The 18,953-nt window shown below is 35.7% G+C and overlaps 2 protein-coding genes across 7 annotated transcripts in view; one reads left to right on the top strand and one right to left on the bottom strand.

Moving 5' to 3' along the window:
* The window catches only part of C5H11orf58 (chromosome 5 C11orf58 homolog), a 321,725-nt gene that overhangs the window by 216,743 nt on the left and 86,029 nt on the right, over nucleotides 1-18,953 (top strand). The gene's annotated exons all lie outside the window — the stretch shown is intronic.
* SOX6 (SRY-box transcription factor 6) overlaps nucleotides 1-18,953 on the bottom strand; it is a 373,686-nt gene that overhangs the window by 313,002 nt on the left and 41,731 nt on the right. For all 6 annotated transcript variants that reach the window (XM_075755057.1, XM_075755064.1, XM_075755059.1 and 3 more), the window contains one exon: nucleotides 7,785-7,855. The gene's annotated coding sequence lies outside the window, so the exon portion shown is untranslated. The remainder of the gene's footprint in view (nucleotides 1-7,784; nucleotides 7,856-18,953) is intronic.

Below are 18,953 nucleotides of genomic sequence, written 5' to 3'. Positions count from 1 at the left end.
TGGGGCAGGGGGAGATCCAAAAAGTTGTAGACAAAATGGCTTTTCAAAAATTTATATTAAAATCTGCATCATGATTTGGAGGAGGAAATGTTCCATAAAATTAAAATTTCTAACCATACTTTAACAATACTGGGTTAAGAAGCAGCAAAGTGACATGAAACGTAGTATTGACAAATACAGAACATTGCATCTTAGAAAGAATAATTTCAGCTATTTAATTTCACTGCTGGATTTTATGCAAACTATAATCACTTGGTAAAAATGGAACAATGAAATAAAATGGCAATAGTACAAACAAACCCTAAAGACATAAAAAGAAAAGAGAAAATACCGTATCTTTAAATAAATCAATAGTGCATGATCTATTAAGATAGGGTGTTCAAGTCTAAAAAATATCTCAGATAATACAGGAGAAATAAAAGTGAGTTCAGTGAACTTCATAGAATTGTTTAATAAACCAGGTACATTCTGGAAGATTTTTTCTTGTCTCTGAAATGCAAAGGGTGCCTACTTCCCACTGATTGATTGGATGGATGAGCCTGTTTTGATGTTCATAAAACTTATTTTGCTGAAATAGGATCAAGGAGCATGATCACACACTCTGAAGTTAACCACATCTCTGATCCCTTGTGCCTGCTGTAGGAACACCTCTCAAGTTTTAGGTAGCTAGTTATGAGGTTTTGAGGAATTAAATTTTTACGTCATTTTCATCATGCTAAGCTTGACTTCAGATTCCTGCACTTTGATCACTTCAGCAGATCTCATTGTAGTTCAGTGTTATATCAGTGACCAGCCAATTCTTTAAAAGTATTATATATTGAATACTAAAATATTTGAGTAGAAAATAGCTATTAAGTCAGTAGGAATTCCATATACACAGCAAGTTTGCTACATAGTCATCCATCTTCACTCTGGTGCCCTACAGTACTTTAGATCTGCAGGACCATGTGTCTCAGACCCTCATTCCTGCCAATTTCCAGATGAAGATCACCTCCCTTTCTAAATCACAGGAGGTTTGTTATACTGAAAACAAGAACTTTAAATGAAGTCTTACATTTTGTGAACTGTTTCATTGGGGAAGGCAGAATTGAGAGGTGAAACATCAAAAACTCATGTAACCTGCTTTGTTTTAGCGTCAGAGAATTGGAATAATTACTCCCAGAGGCATTTTGGCTCCTGCAGGGAGCATCTTTCAGACTAACTTTCAGAGCCAGGATTATATAGTAATCTCTAATAAACCCATAAAGATAATATGGTATTTACACAATTAAGTGTAGTCTTTCAATATTTTACGATGCACAGTACTGAATCCATCACATATATGTATTAAGAAGCTGCTCCCAGTTAGTTCAAATTGATTTTGTTCAATGTCTTGTTAAATGTAGATACCTCAAAATATCAATTCATCATCACTGTGCATGAATTTAAACTACTGAAAGTAAAAATGAACATTTTCACATTATTTATATTTTAATTATTAATGAAAGCACTGCCAAGAAGAAAAAGTATTTCATGTAAAACGAATACAGAAAAGAAATAAGCACTGATTTTTAAAATTGACCTTTGTGCTCTATCTTATCTTTAATATCTTAAAGTAACATTTTTAATGGAGGCTTCACTTTGATCAGCTCTTTTTAATTAACTTTAGAAATGTGAGTGTTTTACAGTACAGTCTTTAGAAAATTTTTTTATTTAGCTATTAACACTTATGTTTTACCTTCAACAGACCATTATCAGATTTCTATCGACTCAGGCTTTGGTATATACCAAAGATCTTGATACATCTAGCAAGCAGTTAACCTCTTACCCCATGCTCTCTTGTAACTGTGATTATGATGAATGAGTGGTTAGTTCTAAGCAATTCTGGTTTATGTCAATAAATAAATCAAACAGCCATTGGTAGATGTGCATTAGAAAGACAGAGAGAAAATGAAGCTGTCTGTGGACACTTTATAACCCTCACCCTTTTAAGTAATATGATTTGAAGCCAACACTGACATCAACTGTTGGTATTGTTCGTCCATACTATAGAACAAGAAAGCCTTTGTGTAATTTACATAGAATGAGAAATACTGTATATACTTTACTACTCACAGCGTGGCTTAAAGAAAATTCTCTTTACAGCTTTTCTAGAGATCCTGCATTGTAGTTATTAAGTTACCTGAGGCTTTGGTTTTGTGATGAACAACCATTTACTCTAAAAATATTTTGGCTCTGCAAAAGCCAATCACTTGCAGAAAACCTACAGGACTCTGTATAGGTATGGACTTGTATGAATACTTTGCTTCCACGTACTTAATTCAGCTTCTTAGCACATATATTTCCTAACAGATTCCTCTCTCCCAAGCATTGCATGCAACTTCAACAGCATATAGAATTGTTCGGATGAGGATTTCCATTTTATTGCTTAGTACTTTTGCAGAGAATTTTTTAGACAGCAGATGGATCTAGTGCACGACATGGATCTCGTCTGGCACACATATGGAGCAGCAGTAGAGCAAGGAGGTCCTCACTTATATCCAGAGCATGACAATCCTTGGAAAAAGCATTTCTAGCAGCAGCTTCACTAAATGGTTCAACTTCATAAAAAAGTAAGCAAAGACCGCATAGGTGGCCTCTGTCTTTGTGCAGTGTGTCAGAAGCTGGTTGGATAGCGCACTCACTCTCAGTGGTGTCCTCATTTTACTAAGTGCTAAAGAGTCTAACAGCATGAAACCCTTTGGGTTTATATGAATGAAAACTGTTCTTCTGTATAGTTTCTCATGACATATGTTTCATTCTTCATAAAGAATTGAAGATTTCTGTGCTATGTTAAATATCAAAATCTAGAAGTGGTTTAAGTGCACTATTTGCTCATTATTAGAAAAACTGGCTAAAATGAATGCAATGCGTATTGCTTCCACAATATGAGCATTCTGGATATCTATTAATCTATTTACTTACTACCAAAACCAGCCTGTACTGTCAATAGAGAAGCAGCCAAAATAATGTCTGCTGCACTCAGAAGGTAAACGGGAACTCAGATAGGAACAGGCTTCTGTGCCAGCATCATGAAACAGACGCTCCTTCTATTAGAACTAGAGGTCCCTCGGTGACCTCCCACAACCACACAGCTTTAGAAAAATTCACACAGGGGAGGCCATCAGACATCCCAGCTAGAAGCACGGGGCAGGCGGGGAGAACTTCAGATGCTAAAAAACAAACAGAGCTTTTTGTAGTTTTGATTGGACTTCTGTCCTATTCTAGCAGATGAATGTCCCAGCCACCTTTCTCTCTCCTTCAGTCCTTTTTCCACACCTTCCTCTCTTCAGGTACAACTACAAAGCTCTGGATGGATGCAGCTATGCTTCTATTAGACCCACATTGGCAAATGTGCTTGGGCATCTATTCACCAGGTATTACTCGAGTGTAAAGAAATGCCCTTTCCGCCCTCCATTTTGTTTCTACTCAACTGACTCTCCCTTAAGTACATCTAAAATATGTATATTTACAGAAGCCTTCACAGACAAGAAAACTCTGCAAGGCAGGTGCCTTGCTTTTATATTTATTTATACCTCACATTATATACTGGAACTTTGTTTCTTATTAGAAAATTTGTGTGCTACTGTAGTGCAAGCATTGCATAAAAACAGTAAGATAGTGTTCCCCTAGAAGCAGATTTTATATTCACCATTTATAAAATAATCTCAGGGAAATAGAGCTTCAAATTGCTGAGGGGCTACTTCGTGGTCCAACCACATCATTTTACATTGGTATGTCACAAATGTTAGCAGAAAAGTAGGCAGAACAGGATAAAGACCTCTGATAACTCCAGTATGCACATGCCAAAAAAGTATGCCTGTTGCAGCAAACAGACCTTCTAGGAATAGGAATTTTGGAAGAATCAGATCTTTCTATAAAGACGTAAGTGATAAGCTGATAAAAACCTCCTTGATCAAAATGCTGATGAACAATTACATCTTATGAAGTGGAGATCAACTTTTTAAGAACTGAGTTCAGTATATTGCTTTTCTAGAAAGTATAGACACTATATTTTCCCAAATAAATTAACTGTAATTCAGTAGAATATCAGATGTTATCAATTAAACCCGTAAAGGTAAATAGTGCCAAAGCCACATATGTCTTCACTTGCTCCAAATAAGCTGTGCCTTCTTTGACTTTACCAAGTAAATATTCACAGTTTAATAGTTTTTTTCCTTTTAAATAAGCTGGTACAAATACAAAGCACAAATCTATTTGGTCAGATGCTCCCATGGCAAAAATAAGCACACACTCTATGTTTTCAACAGAACCATTCCAAATTAAATCAAAAAAAGTATAAGAATTGCCTTAAAAATAAGATTGCAGAAAAAATATTAAATATTGAGTTTGAAGCAAAGCATGCTCCCTGATAATGTGCTGACTGGAATTAGTGTTTGAAAAGATACAGTTTACCTACTCACAATATCAGTTTTGTTGTGTTATAATGTGTATGCATATGTGTGTCCCCTGAATGTTTCTAATTTTGGTTTTACTTTATTTATGTTTCTACTTTGAAACAAAATTGCTGCTGTTTGTTTTTAAAGCAATTTGATTTTAGTCTCAAATCTAATTATATTATTTTCACCACATTTTCAATACAGGCTTTTCACTGAAGACTTGTTCTCACAAGATACTGAAGTTTCAAGGGCTTTAACACCATTCATTTCAGGGGTTTTTCCCCCCCTCTGTCAGTGTTTTCACTTTGTAGTCAAGTCACAATAAAATGTTTACACAGAAGCTGAACTGCTAGTAAAAAGGTATTTCTAATTGCTGATGTACAAGTGAAATTTGCTTTAAATGCTGTGTTATGAGAGGACATTTATTTTGCCATCTGTGACTTTAAATAACTACTGCAGTTTACTACTGGACAAACCTAGTTGAGAAGAACAATTAAATAAATTAAACCATGTTAAGACCACATTCTTGAAAAAAGTAACCTTTAGTTAGGACAATTACTCTGTGGGCATAACACAAAAGCAGAAATGTCACTTTTTCCATGAAATTTACGTTTGTATGAATCATCAATCCTGTTTTCTCCTGAACAAAACTAGCCAAATATGACAAAAAAACCCCAAAGTTGTCTGAACTGGATGATCCAAGTAATTACATGTTACAGCAGAATGCATTTATGACAAAACTTTCAAAAATTTGAGGAAAATGTTATTATAGCCCCTGGTTGAAATAGTTTTGGTACAGACCTATAGCAGTATTTAGCTGATCTTGCTGTATTCCCACATAAAAAATATGCACAGTTTCAAAGATCAATCTTCCTAGAACTGATCTGCACTCCTTCCCTTTGGAGTATAGATCAAACAAACACGCTATAAAAACATGCCCAAATATTATAGCATAACATGAAAAAGGTATACACTTCTCATTAGCATTTTTTAAATGCTGCTTAGAATTGAATCTTCTCCTAACTCCTTATATATGCAGAGTTTTTTTGCAAAGCCCCCATCTTATATGGTATCATTTGTTTAGGGCCTGTTTGTTCAGCCTCAGGTCCTGATCCTAATTTCATCAGCTTCCATGGTCAACTCACATGAATAAGCATTTGCAGAAATCAAGCCTTTAAACTGAAAGATACTTGAGGTAACAACCCATACTATTAGTCTACAGAGCACAGTGAAAAATTATGATGCTGTACATATTACTGTTACTGAACAGTAACAGTCTGTATCTGCTGAACTAATATATACTACCTACAGAATATTTGCAAGTTCAGAGAGGTACAACAGAGATGATTTAAGAAGATCTAAACCTGTATTACTATAAAATGTATACTTCAATCCTCTTTTCAGTATGTGAGGAAACATTGAGCTGAATTAATCAGTTGTACATCCTACATTTTTTTTTCAGTTTATGGGAACTTAAGGTTTGCATATGTTCCTAGATATATAGTGCTAAATACTAAAATTAGTCCTTTAATCAGAGAACAAGAACAGTCAGCCATAGTGTTAGTTTCTCCAGATATTCATGTCAACATGATTGAACTCTGAGTTGCAGAGAATACCTATAAAAGACTATACTATGGTTCATTTTGTACAGTCATTTACTTGGCTTCCTTGGTAAGGCTGCTGAACCACGCTCCAGCTCTCGTAGTCACAATACTGTTAGGTGTCTCAACTGTACTAACAATGTTTTCTGCAAAAGAGTGATAACAACAGTCCATACTTCTCATTAAAGTTTAAGTACTTACTTGATTGACCTAAACACAAAGATTATTTTCAGAGTACTTTTTATGTCAATTTTGTTTATCACAGCTTTTTGTCATTGTCAACCAAGAAAAGCAGGACTCAGATCAGGAGTCCACAATATAATTACTAAAGCTCTTTATATATTCATAATACCACATGAACATGAATTAAACAATACTTACAGGTTTTCACCCAATTAGCCAGCCTGGTATGCACAAAGAAGTTCACCACAAACCTACCGTTGTATTTATTCCATTGCTTTGATTGCAAAGTATACTCCATATTGAGGTATAAAGAGGTACTGTTTGTATTGACTGATATATTGCTATTTCCATTTATAGATGAGAAAAATGAGGCAAAGAAAGCCTAACTGATTGCTGGCAAAGCCAGGAAGAGCTACAACAAATTCCTCACTCAGTAATCAATTTACATTGCCTTCTCAGAACTACTTTTCAATGGTAATACTTTTTAAAAATGGTTTTATTTTATTTTATAACAATATTTTCTTTAAATACGACTGACAATGCTCATTGAAAAGATGCTGACCTGTAGATGAAGGAAACTGCAAATATAATAGCAAAACCATATATGAAAATAAATACTTGTAAAAAGTAAGGGTTAGTACAAATTGAGCACATTTCCCTATTAAGAGGGGAACCAGTTTTCCCTGATGAATGTAGCTTTGTGAACATCTTTTTCCACAAATGATTGAATAAATATTTATTCATAAACTATATTTGTGACTTAAGAGAACAAGTTGCATAGATTGTTTTCATCTATACTACATGCAAGAGGTATTGCAATAACTTCTATGATGCCAAGTCTAAGGCTCATTAGATTTTCTTTATTACAGTTGACTAAAGCTGAAGACTATCCAAAACAGCAATTCTGAAAGCTTTCTATTCAGTGCATAAATAACTATCTTCCTCCCAGATCCTCTCCTCTAACTTTCCCTTTCTCAAAGCATTTATGCATAGGCCTAGTCTCATTTGCTTTATTTGAACTTGGGCATACACTGAAACATAGTCCTGGGCCATGGCCTAAATGAGTACAGTCTCAGTCATTTTGCTGCAACCATAAAGGTCAGCTTTCTCCAGGGTATGTAAAAATACATTCCCAGTTCAGCAGATACTGGTCGTCCTAGTGTTTCCTCAATAAACCCAAGTAGCATTTCCTCTAAAAGTCCTGTCAATCTTGAATCACAGCCTCAATTCATTTCTAGAAATAATTTTCAACAACAGCAAGATGCACTGCTATCATTAGCAAATGCCGTAACTAATATGTTACTGTAAGCAACACTGTTTAATTATTACTATTATGAAAACCAAAAGAAAGCTTGAAATAACAGGAATACTCACTGTTAATTCAAGCATCTGTAGCCCCTCTGAATAACTGAAGAAAAAAAAAAAACCCTACAAAAAGTTTTTTAGTTAAGTACATTTCTTAATAAAAGAACATTCTAAAACTGTGATCTGACGGCAACATATTTTAAAACATCTTCCATTCTTCATGTTAAGAGTAGTAGAAAGATGCACATAACAGGAAAATTAATCAATAAGTACTTACAAATACACAAGAAAATCAGCCCCAGCTCCCAGAAATCACTGGTAAGTTGCTTTTGAATTCATGAAACTGACCTGAAAACATAAAAGGAAAAAAAAGTTGAAACAAAAGAAAACCCAGATCTGATAAATGTTACTTTTTTGTTATTATAGAATAGTTATGATTTTTAACTATGAACTAAATAAAACAGCACACAAGATTGTTGTCACTATTTCAGCCAAGTAATTTACACAGAATTTGTTTCCAGGAAGCCAATACCAAGAGAAACAATTATTTCATTGTTCTGCATCTCACACCATAGCAACCCAGTCCATTACGGATTCTAAGAACTGTCATAAATGCAAGCATGTTTATCTTTTAATAAGGAAAATAGCTGTGAGGGGGGGTTTTGTCTGGTTGGGGTTTTTTGCTTGGTTTTTTTGTTTTCAAGTGTTACGGAAAATTCATTACTTTTTAAAAATTATTTTGTTAACAGCATTTTGCAGCTTAACTGGTATAAAATAACATTGTTTAGGTGCATTTAACTGGAACCCATCTAAGGCAAAATTCATACCTGAAGAAAGACTAACGATTTTGTTCTCCTACAGTCTAGATCCCAGTTAGAAGCTTAGCCTAAGTACAATGCGTTCACTATAAAGCATGATTAAATCCAACATTCTTTTTCCTGCATACCCCTCCGTTCTAGTTGGAAAGGTAACAGATGCAATTCAAACCCACAGAGCTCGCCTTATAAAATTCTTTAACTAGCACAATGACTCACTTTATGCCTCTAAATATCCATGGTTTCCTCTCTCCAGAACCCCCATGCATTAGAAGGTAGTTCAGTAGTTTATTTTTATTGTTTGGTCTACATACAGCACATTTTTAGTTCTTATGAAAACAAAGAAACTTTGTTGCACAGCCCTTGTTTTCTTTCCAAAATGTGAGGATGGATATGGGTAACATTAAACTGAAAATAGTAATGGAGCCTGGGCAACCAGTTTAGGTCAAAACCTTTTTGTTCTCCGGGAGCTATCTGATTAATTTGCAGTTCATAAAACAGTGGGTGTAAGCTCAGTTTAAAAACATGTAACTATATTTAAGATGAAATCATCATTTTTGCTAGCCTCCAGTAATCTTTAAGAAACACCTTCCCACAACATTTCTGTATCCTAAAGTGCACCAGCCAGTACTGCACAGTGCCTAGAGACAAGGAGAGAATACCAAACTTATCTTGATGTAGAATATCCTCCTTATTTCATACACCCACCCTGAAGTGCATATTATTCATTCCAACCAAGCCCTCCCCCATCCTGAAAGTACACATTTAATTGTGTCTTCTCTCCTGTAATACCAACAGAGAGTCAACAAATCTCATTTGCTATATCAATGCAGTGTTATTATATATTTTAAAAGCAAGTCTGAATCTCATTATCAGCTGATTTATGCCATTAGTGTGCTTTGGAGCCACCAATTAAACAAGGACAGTGGTTCATAAGGTCACAGTTAATTAATCTGAAAGAGTATAAATACACTTTAATGCACACCACCTCATGTAGAGAATTTAGGAACAAAGCACCAAACCTTTATTCTGGGCAAGCAATTAGGGGGAAAGGTTAAATATACAAAATTTTAAATTTAGCTTTAGCACTCTTAATCTATCAGGAAAAAAAGTTCAGTTTGGTAAAAAAATCCTGCAGAATAGTATGTATATGAAGCCTTGATTCTTACAGCAACAGTGCAAGGGAGAAGGCAGAACAGAGCTAACCATACTCAGTGATCCTGCACAGATTAAGGCTTGTTGCTCAGATAACACCTCAGAACTGGGAATCAGCTGCAGGTTTATGCATTACGTAGCTGGTCAGGGTGGAAAAAGCAAAACCAAAAAAGCGCAACCCCAAACGGCCTGGTCTACTCAAAATGTTCTCACCTGAGCTAGACTGTTGTATTTAGTACATCATACAAAACTGACTCTTCCTTCAACCACATGCCCTTTAGTAAATGTAATAAAATAGTGCAATTAAGTAAGTGTTCAGTAATAGCAGTAGTCTACGAACACAACCAGAGCATAAGTGAAATGGTAAAAACAATGTAATTGACCAGAAACAGTTATTCACAGTGAAAATTCAAGTATGAGGGACCTGGAGTTTATATGGAAGAAAATGATACCTATTTCTTACTGGCTTGACTCTTTACCTTGCACAGTTCCTGGCTCAAAAGATAAATGACATAGCTAACACACACAAAACAAAACCAAACCTCGTGACCTAATTAGATTAAATAGTTGCTAATTATTTTTTCTCTTTTACACCTGTAGTCCTATATTCTATAGCTTCACGTCACTTTTTTTTTTTCTCTTTTTAGCTTTCCAGGTAGTTTTTTTTAATTGAAAAAAAAACCAAAACCCAAACCTATTTTCTTATCCATGTAGAAAACTCTCTGTCCATCAAACACGTCATAAAATTTAACACAAAATTTCTATCATGTGTACCCTATACAAATCATATAATTGAATAGAAATTTATTACATGAATAAAATACTCCAAGGACTAATACTATACAGGTCAGTAGTTGTTCCAAGTGGATTTTTATACCTGTCTCTTTTATCCATAAAAGACTCACATCATGTTTTTAAAGGTGTTTGGGAGGCCAGCTTCCACGGATGTTGAGAAAGACCAAAGCCTTTCAGAAGCCTAGCCCTTATTCTATTAGCTTCAACCATTTACACTTTCACTTTAGATGTCTCAAGTTGAACTCCAGGTGACTACACAGGTGAATAGTTGCTGCATAAACATATACAAGAACAAAGTTTTCTTTAAAGTATTCTGTTGATTTAACTGGTACAAGTCCTACCAGAAACTTCACTCAGATGTTTTGCAGTCGAAATGCTCTCAAAATGTTCTCAATACCTGCAATTTCTGCAGGTTTGGAAAGTTGCTAGCATCCTTATCAAAGACTGACACTCCCAGTCCCACTATGAAAAGGAAAAAATAAAGCTGTAAGAGCAACCTATGCTCTGCTTTCAGGTACCTTTGCCAAAAGATATTTCATACTTAAATCAGCACATAGCATGAACCAAACGAAAAAGGTTATGTTTTCTTTTTCCTGTACTATAGCTGACTTTCTGTTCTACGACTCTGATAAAATGCCAAAACTTTTGACGGCAGAGAAAAAACACAACGTAAAGACCTAAGTCTGTGCACCAGTGAGTTCAGTGCTCTGGTACTAATCAGCTTTTCAACCTACAAGCTGAAGCATGGCTGCAAGGCAGAGGAACTGAGGCAAAAGCAGATGTAATATAGCAGTTCTGTATGAACTTACTGGCTATACTTCTGTGACATTTGCTGTTGAAAAGACCCAGAAGTAACACACCATGGACTCCCAAGTCTCGGAAAGCAGAACAAAAAAACCCAAACACCACAAACAACATGCCAGCACCATGAAAACAAGAAACCACAGAGACAGGGGTTAACAAAAGGACCTAGGGGTTCAGGCAACCACTGAAAACAGCAAAGGTTGATTATCTCCTTGTTTGCCTCAAAAACTCTGTTTTAGAGAGCCATTAAAAGGTTACATTTTAAATGAAAAGGTTTCTGCAAAGGCACACATCACAGCAGTTTTCATCGTTTTGACCGTTTTGTTTGGGGTTGTTTTTTTCAAAAAAGGAAAAGGTGTCCTAACATCAGGTAAGATGAAATAAGACCAAGGTCATTTCTGCCAACACCAGAAGGCACAGGCCTGGCTTAAAAGAAGTGTTAATAAAGTTAACCATCTCTCATTGACTTGACTAAGAATAATGTACAGTCATCCAACAATTTAACAGAATCTTTCAAAATAACTCACTTTTCAAAAAGCTAAGCTTTTGCTTGTCTTGCAAATGCATATTGACACCAAGAGAACACTGGACATAAAAGAGATTATGTATGTCACTAAATGACCGCAGGACCTTGTATGCTCTAAGTATTGTACACCAAAGAAAATTCCATAAATAGCCAAATGTCACTTATAAAATAGTCCTCTTTTTGCACAAACACCGTCAACTCTAATAATTCCAAGAGATTTTAGTTTTCAGACCATAAGACTACACCACTTTTGGAATGCAGAAAAAAAAAATTAACTCATTTTATAAAATCTTTAATTAAAATATTCTGATTCTTCTAAGACAGAGCCTCTACAGGTAGTCTGTATTTTCTGTGCACAGTCATCAGTGAGCACGAAGGAAGCCTGCAAGTAAAAAATGGAAGCAGTTATTTAGTAAAAAGCATGGCATCGTGTTGTATCATTTGAGAATGTGGCCTATCATTGTGGGCTGCTGGGACTAAAATATGTACCATTCAACAACTGTTAAAAAGCTATTTTCAGAATTATAGCATAATGTGAAATGAGAAAAAGGAATAATACAGAAATGAAACTATACATTTAGGGCCTGAATCACATAACATCTTCACACCCCGAAATGTGCAAAATTTCACAATTAAAACAACATTAATGACCTGTAAGACCCTAGCCACAATCACAAAAATGAAGGAGGCAGTAGGCCAATTATGATGAGATCCTTTGAGCTGGATTTCTAAAAATCTTACTTGATTGAGGTAAAGGGCACAGTTTCAAGCTGATTCAAAGAATGTTTTACTTACACATGGAAAACTCTTCATACATGATCATTTTGAAACAGAAAAGTAAACACAGTAATTAACCACTATAGATGAGACTTTCTACAAAAGAGACAAGGAAATTCCTGTCATCTTCCCTTTGTGTCACTTCTCTTCAATGGCTGGGGATTGTATTTTGCTGCCTTTGCTGGCTTGTTTCTTATACTGTTTACTCTCCTTGGTTCCATGCATTAGCAAAAACCAAAAAACAAACAAACAAACAAACACAAAAAACCAACAACCAAACCAAAACAATCACAATTTTGTTTCCCTAATGCTTTTCATTTTAGAATAGTCTCTCTGCAATGATCATTTAGATTTTTGTACTCTGTAACAGAGATTGCAGTCAAATTATCTATCAAAGGAGGAATCAGAGTATACCTCCTGTTACGCAAGCAGTCATTTTAAAACACATGCTGCATCACAGTGAGGTAAGAACAACAAGATGGTGCATACAATCTAAAAATGTGTCTCCAAAGCCCTATATTCATTCGCTGCCTTTGCTGTAGATTTTCTGCTCCATCTTCAGCAAAAGAGTTTCCTTCTGCTTCTTAGCTCCTTATTCACAAAAAGGAGCTACTATTTCTTCCTCCTGTAACAGTGATGCTTTACAATTCTACATACCAGAAGCTGTGATGTTGTTATTACAGAAACGAGGCTCAGAAAAATACCTAAAATAGGACACATCTCCACATAGTTTTGCAGGGAGATGTGAGCTCACTCTGCCCACACTCGGAGATGACTAGCCACAAACCCACTCTAATCCAGTTTAGCTATGGTTAGCACTTACGTAAACTACATGACTTCCAGTTTAGAGCAACCTCACATCTGCCTACAAAAACCCTGTCGACATACACATACAATAAATGGTGTTTCTGTAAACTACCTCTTAAAGAAAGGAACCCCATGAGCATCACCGCTCAACAGTTGTTCCCCTGTCTCTCCCAAAAGGGTATCACTTGGTAGTGGCACGTGATCTGGCAGCATTATATTATATAACTGACTATAAGAGCTCCTTATGATCTCTTCTGTAAAGGCACATGCATTTGCAAAATTGCATTATGTCTTCAACAGGCAGCTCGTGAAGGTTTCTCTGCTGTGTGCCTGCATATCTATAAAGCATCCAATCACTACAGGACCTGAGCACAGAATACAAAATTAAGGTCTTTTGGCTGTATCACTTCACAGCATAGCACCAGGTTAAGACTAAAAAGGATTTTGATGAAAAAAGTACCGCACATGTCCAACAACTAATTTAAATGTATTATTATACCTGCCACTAAAATTACACTTGAAAACACCAAAACTGCCTAATTCACTGTGCAAATGAAAGAAATACCTAAATACGTATTTATCCTTTCATATAAAAGGAAGGGGGCTAGCATTCCAGATCTGATAAACTCCGTACTCATACTTTCAAGCAGATAAGAACCACAAGACATACACCACACTGCTTGGAAGGCTGATGGGAGAGGAGGAACTCCAGTAATAACTCATGGGTTAGAGATAGCAAAAGCCTCCTCAGTGGCCTGGGGTAGGCTGGCAAGCGTTGCCAGCCCCCTGCTCCCACATCAAGGGACTCAGATTTCCCAGCAGTTCCTGCACCAGCCCACTGACACTCACATGATACAGCTATGACACAAAAAAACACTTCTGAACTTCTTGTGAGCTACGTGTCATTTTAATAGCCAGAGGCTGGGTCATTCCTAATCAATATGATGGAATTAAAAACAGAGAAAGCTTTCAAAATGGGTACGTTTCTGTAGCGTTTACGTACACAGATCCATGCACTGAAGGCACTACAAGGCAAATTAAGCTCTGAACAAAAAGTTACAGCATTACAAGCCCCAAAAATTATGACTGGTGTTCCAAATACCAGAAGCCCTTCCAATATGTTGTACTATCGAAGGATGAATCAAATACAGAGAGAGTTTTACAGCAAATACAAGCTACACTTGGAAAGTTACTTTCTACACTTAGAGAAGCAGTGGTGTACGGAGGACCTGGCTTGGAAACGGCATCCAGGGTCATTCTTCAGGGACTCAGATTTGTCACACAACCATGGAAATCAACCACGCGAAGACCAATATGGCAGCTCTGGCATTGACTTGCAGTATAATATTTGGCAATTTTTTTCCTTTTCTCTCTCTCTCTGCCTCAAATGTACTTTCTCCGTTTGGAATGATAGCTTTTTAATCTCTTCCTATGTGTGTACAGGGACTTGCAACCGTAACAGGGTCTCAGGGCACTACTGTAAAACAATCTCACAAGGGTTCTCTGGATATAAATTTAACACAAAATACTAACAATGTTTTTGTTTATTATATAATATTATCATTATGTAATAATGGCTTTATGCAAGAAGAACACCGCACATACCAGGAGCTGTTAACCTACCACATTGATGTATTTTTTCTTGTCAATTTGTATTAAAATTGTATTAGTAGTTTTTGGCTATCTTTCAAGTACGTAACATGTCAGGTGCCCTGCTCTTTCATATTCAGACCAATGTTTAAAGTAATTTTACTGAAGAATTGGCTTACTTTGTTTAAAAGAGGGTACATTCTTTCAGCTCAGTCATATGACTGAAAAGGACACTATAAAAAGTATAAAATATTATTCAAACTGTAATTTAACACGCAGTTAAGTCTCTTTAATGAGCTTCATGAGCTCTGGATTGGACTAAATTGAAATTCAATTACACAACAGAATGGAATCGCATTGATTTGCAAATCAAATCAGCTATCTATATTTACAAGTACATATTCATTTCATCCCAAATTTGTTAATATATTATCTATAAATATTTTAATATTTTACCTACAATTGCTGACATTCTCTGAGCAAATAAAGAGACTTTTTGGAAAGAAAAATAAAAACAAATTCCATGGCTGTATTTTCCTTGCTAGACAAAGCATCAAGAATTATGTAGAGTTGTGAACAGTTAAATAACATGAGAGGCTTTGAGTCATTGTACATCACTGCTCAAAGTCTGAAGCTGTTGCACACAGAACAGGGAAAGGGTTTAGGACACATCTTCACCAGGTTCTTTCACTGACTTGAACACCTACTGCATTGTACTTGTGCTACACTTACCAGATGCAAACTCCTGGGCACAATTTTGGTAGTGTAATAATAGCTACATATGCATAGGCAAGGCTTGGAATAGTAACAAGAAACCTCTTAAACAGGAAACTAAAGCCCTCAAGCAAAGAGGGGGGAGAGGGGGAAGTGTTTAATAGTGAAAGCCCAGCTTTACCATTATTTCCAAGAGCTACAAATGGTAAGATAGCTGAAATGTCTAGCTGATATTTTAGAGATATCAACAATAATGTTAGTGCATGGGAAGACATTACTATATTGAAAATTCCATCATAAATATACCATATAGCACTTGGATTTGAAAATTCCATGAAAATTGGGGAAAGAAAATTGAAAACCTGTCACAACTACAGTGTACTTATACAACAACAACAAAAAAAAAAAAAAAAGAGAGATTGCTGGTTTTGATTTAAAAAAAAAAAAAAGAAAAAGAAAAATACAACAATGTACTCTTACCTTCAGAATTTAATTTAAGTAGGCTGTTAAGTCAGCTATATAGAAACTCACATTTTTTCTAACAAATCTATTTTGTAATAATACAATATCAGCATGCCATTTGCTCCCATTGAAACTAGCATTAATCCAAAATACTGGGGTTCTGTATCGGAGAGTACCATATTACTGAAGCTCAGATTTTCAAAGCTAGTTAAGTAGGACATAAAAATCAATTAGAAGGCCTTAAGAATGTCTGCCTTCAGGTCTACTTCCCTGGATTCCCTGAGGGACAAAACCTCCTTACTACGTATTTTGGTGGGTTTTTTTCCCCCAAAACCTTGAAACATAATAATTATAGTGGAAGTCTTTTTAAAAAAAAAAAAAAAAAAAAAATTAAAAAGAAAGACCTCATATACTAACTTCCCCTCTCAGCTCTCATTTTTTAAATTCATTCCTCCTGACACTATAACCAGAGAAAAGGAGGTCCAGGTGCTCTCATTTTAATTTCATTTTAGCAGAATCATAAGTAGATAAAACTTCTTTCTTCAAGGATCCGTTCAGTCAATTACAATCCCATATTACATATGTATCCTCTGTCAGAAAATGGTTCCCCAAGTACGTGGCACAGCGTGCTACCAGCAACAATACAGCTTTGTATTCTGCCCAAAGGACCATTCTATTCGTGATTATCTACACTAATCAGTCCTGAAGACTCTCACCTGCTGGACAAACAAATCACATTAAAAAAAAAAAAAAAAATTACATTACCTCACCAAGCCCTCAAACTAAAAACTCTCAGCCTCCTTTCAGTCTCTCCTACAGCATGACTACTTCATTAGTTAATAAAAGCAAGCAAGAAATTATGTTTAATTAAGGACAGAGTACTACCTTGAAACAGAAATTTGCCTTCAATGGTAAACCTATCAGTTTGATAAGAATTCAAGCGTTGGAGACTTAACCAGGGGAAGCCCTAGTTTCTTCTGATTTTCACCTATGACATCTCTGTCAAAATCTTGTTTGTGATTTTGAACAATATCTGTTCTTGTTGCCTATCATCTAAAGATTTTGATCTCCTATATTTTCTGCAACATTCACCTCTGCAAGGTATTTTGAAACCAGAATTGAAATATGTTCACCATAGATAGAAATCCTTGCAGGCAGTACTGCCCATCAAATAAATGATACAATGACCCTTAACCCCCCTAACTCCAATTTATGTTAAGCCCGGTCATGGGTACTAACAGTCAAGCAGGTTAAAGTACTAAAGCACTATTTTCTATTAGTCCATCAATATCAGTCTGATGTTCACAGTGTGTTTTTTGTACTGTGTACAGAGATCACATCTCAGTAAACTGTTGATCTTGGAGTTAGAGGTGCCTTGCACTTTAGGATGGACTGTCCTAAGCTACGAATTTAAAGGCTAGTTTGGGGAAAGGGATCTGTTTTGCACATGCTGAAAATTATTCCTAGCCTCTTTAGGTAGTCATATAAAACCATATCTCCAGGCATTTACTAGCATTGCTCAACAACTATGAGCCTCAGGCTATCTGCACCTGCCCTCAGCATGATACTGACAGGCAGCGATGAAAAGCTGATGGCTAGAGGGGTGGCTACTAGGTGGTTTGCATACGATATTTCAAAAATGTAAATGGAATACTGATCTTAAAAAATTTTAAAAAAAAAATTAAAAAATCACACACTCAGAAAATTGGCATTAATCTGGATAGCAAACCTAAAAGTTTTACAAAATTAACTCATCAACTTGACATGCCTCATTACAAGATCTTATCACTGGTTTAACTAAACAAAAGAAAATGAATGAGGAAAGAAAAATAGACAAGGAATAACTTATATTTCTTAAAAAAGACAGTTCTTTAGCAATTGCTTCAAATATGTTTGTGTCTTGTGCTAAATGAAGCAGCTATTCCTGTGGAATTTTAGGGTGTTTTCTCTGTTTTCTTTCTAACAAAACACCAGAGCGAACATTACAGCAACATCCATCAGAAACCATTAGAACACAAGTTATAACTACTCCCCAGCAACTATGAAGTATGTATGTAGGTTGCTTTTTTTTGGGGGGTAGAATTTTCTGATTCCTCTATTTTACTTTAACTGGACATACTTTGCTTCTTTGGGTCAGAAATTTCTCTTTTTCCAGGTGACTCTGCCCTCTTTTTCTGGCATATGCACCCTTTGGGATGCAGTGCAAAGTTAATTACTTATGGATAAGTAAACTTAGAATACAACTTCCTGGGAAATCAAGGAAAAAGAAAAGGTTTAAAATCTTAGCCAATGCCACTCTCAAGAACCAAAATCACATTAATAGATCATCTGTCCCACTTGAGATATTTTTCAATCCTTATTTGTCTCTTTCTTTATTTAAGAAACTAAAATGCTGGTTATAGTTCCAATGGTCACGTTTATAATTTCAGTTATTTTATTGCTAACTACTCCTTGCTTCCAAATATCTTAATCCTTCACTTTCTTTCCAACTAAGGGCACTAGGGTGGTACTGCAGGTTGCAGCTACATTCAAGATCTCAGTGTTCTCAGTGCTGTGAAAATTGCCACAAAGGGTCTTAAAAGTGTACAGTTCTAAGAGGACATGCATTTTGAAAGTATCAACAGACACACTACTTAGTGTAAATAAATGTGGTCCCTCAAAGAAATATATCAAACCCTGGGGACTCCCCTGGTCTCACAGGAAGACATGGCTACTTTTGGAACACAGGGTTAAAACCTGGCTGTACTTGATTCGTCACAGAATGATTTTAATGGATCTAGGATTTTGCTCTTTATTCTGTCACCTCAATGAGGTAATAAATCTCTTAGAAATTTTCAGAACTTTGAATTATTGATACCTGATAATTCACCACAAAGTCAAACACTGCTATTATTAATCACCACAAGAATATATTGTGCACCTATATAATGTTTCCAGATGAAATTTTAAAGAAACTTACAAGAAAATAAATATTTAAACATCCTACAGTTGGATGATATTT

The sequence above is a fragment of the Balearica regulorum genome, chromosome 5, assembly GCF_011004875.1.
Source record: "Balearica regulorum gibbericeps isolate bBalReg1 chromosome 5, bBalReg1.pri, whole genome shotgun sequence".
NCBI lineage: Eukaryota > Metazoa > Chordata > Aves > Gruiformes > Gruidae > Balearica > Balearica regulorum.
The sequence above is the reverse complement of the archived record's forward strand: the minus strand, read 5'-3'. Positions and strand labels throughout refer to the sequence as shown.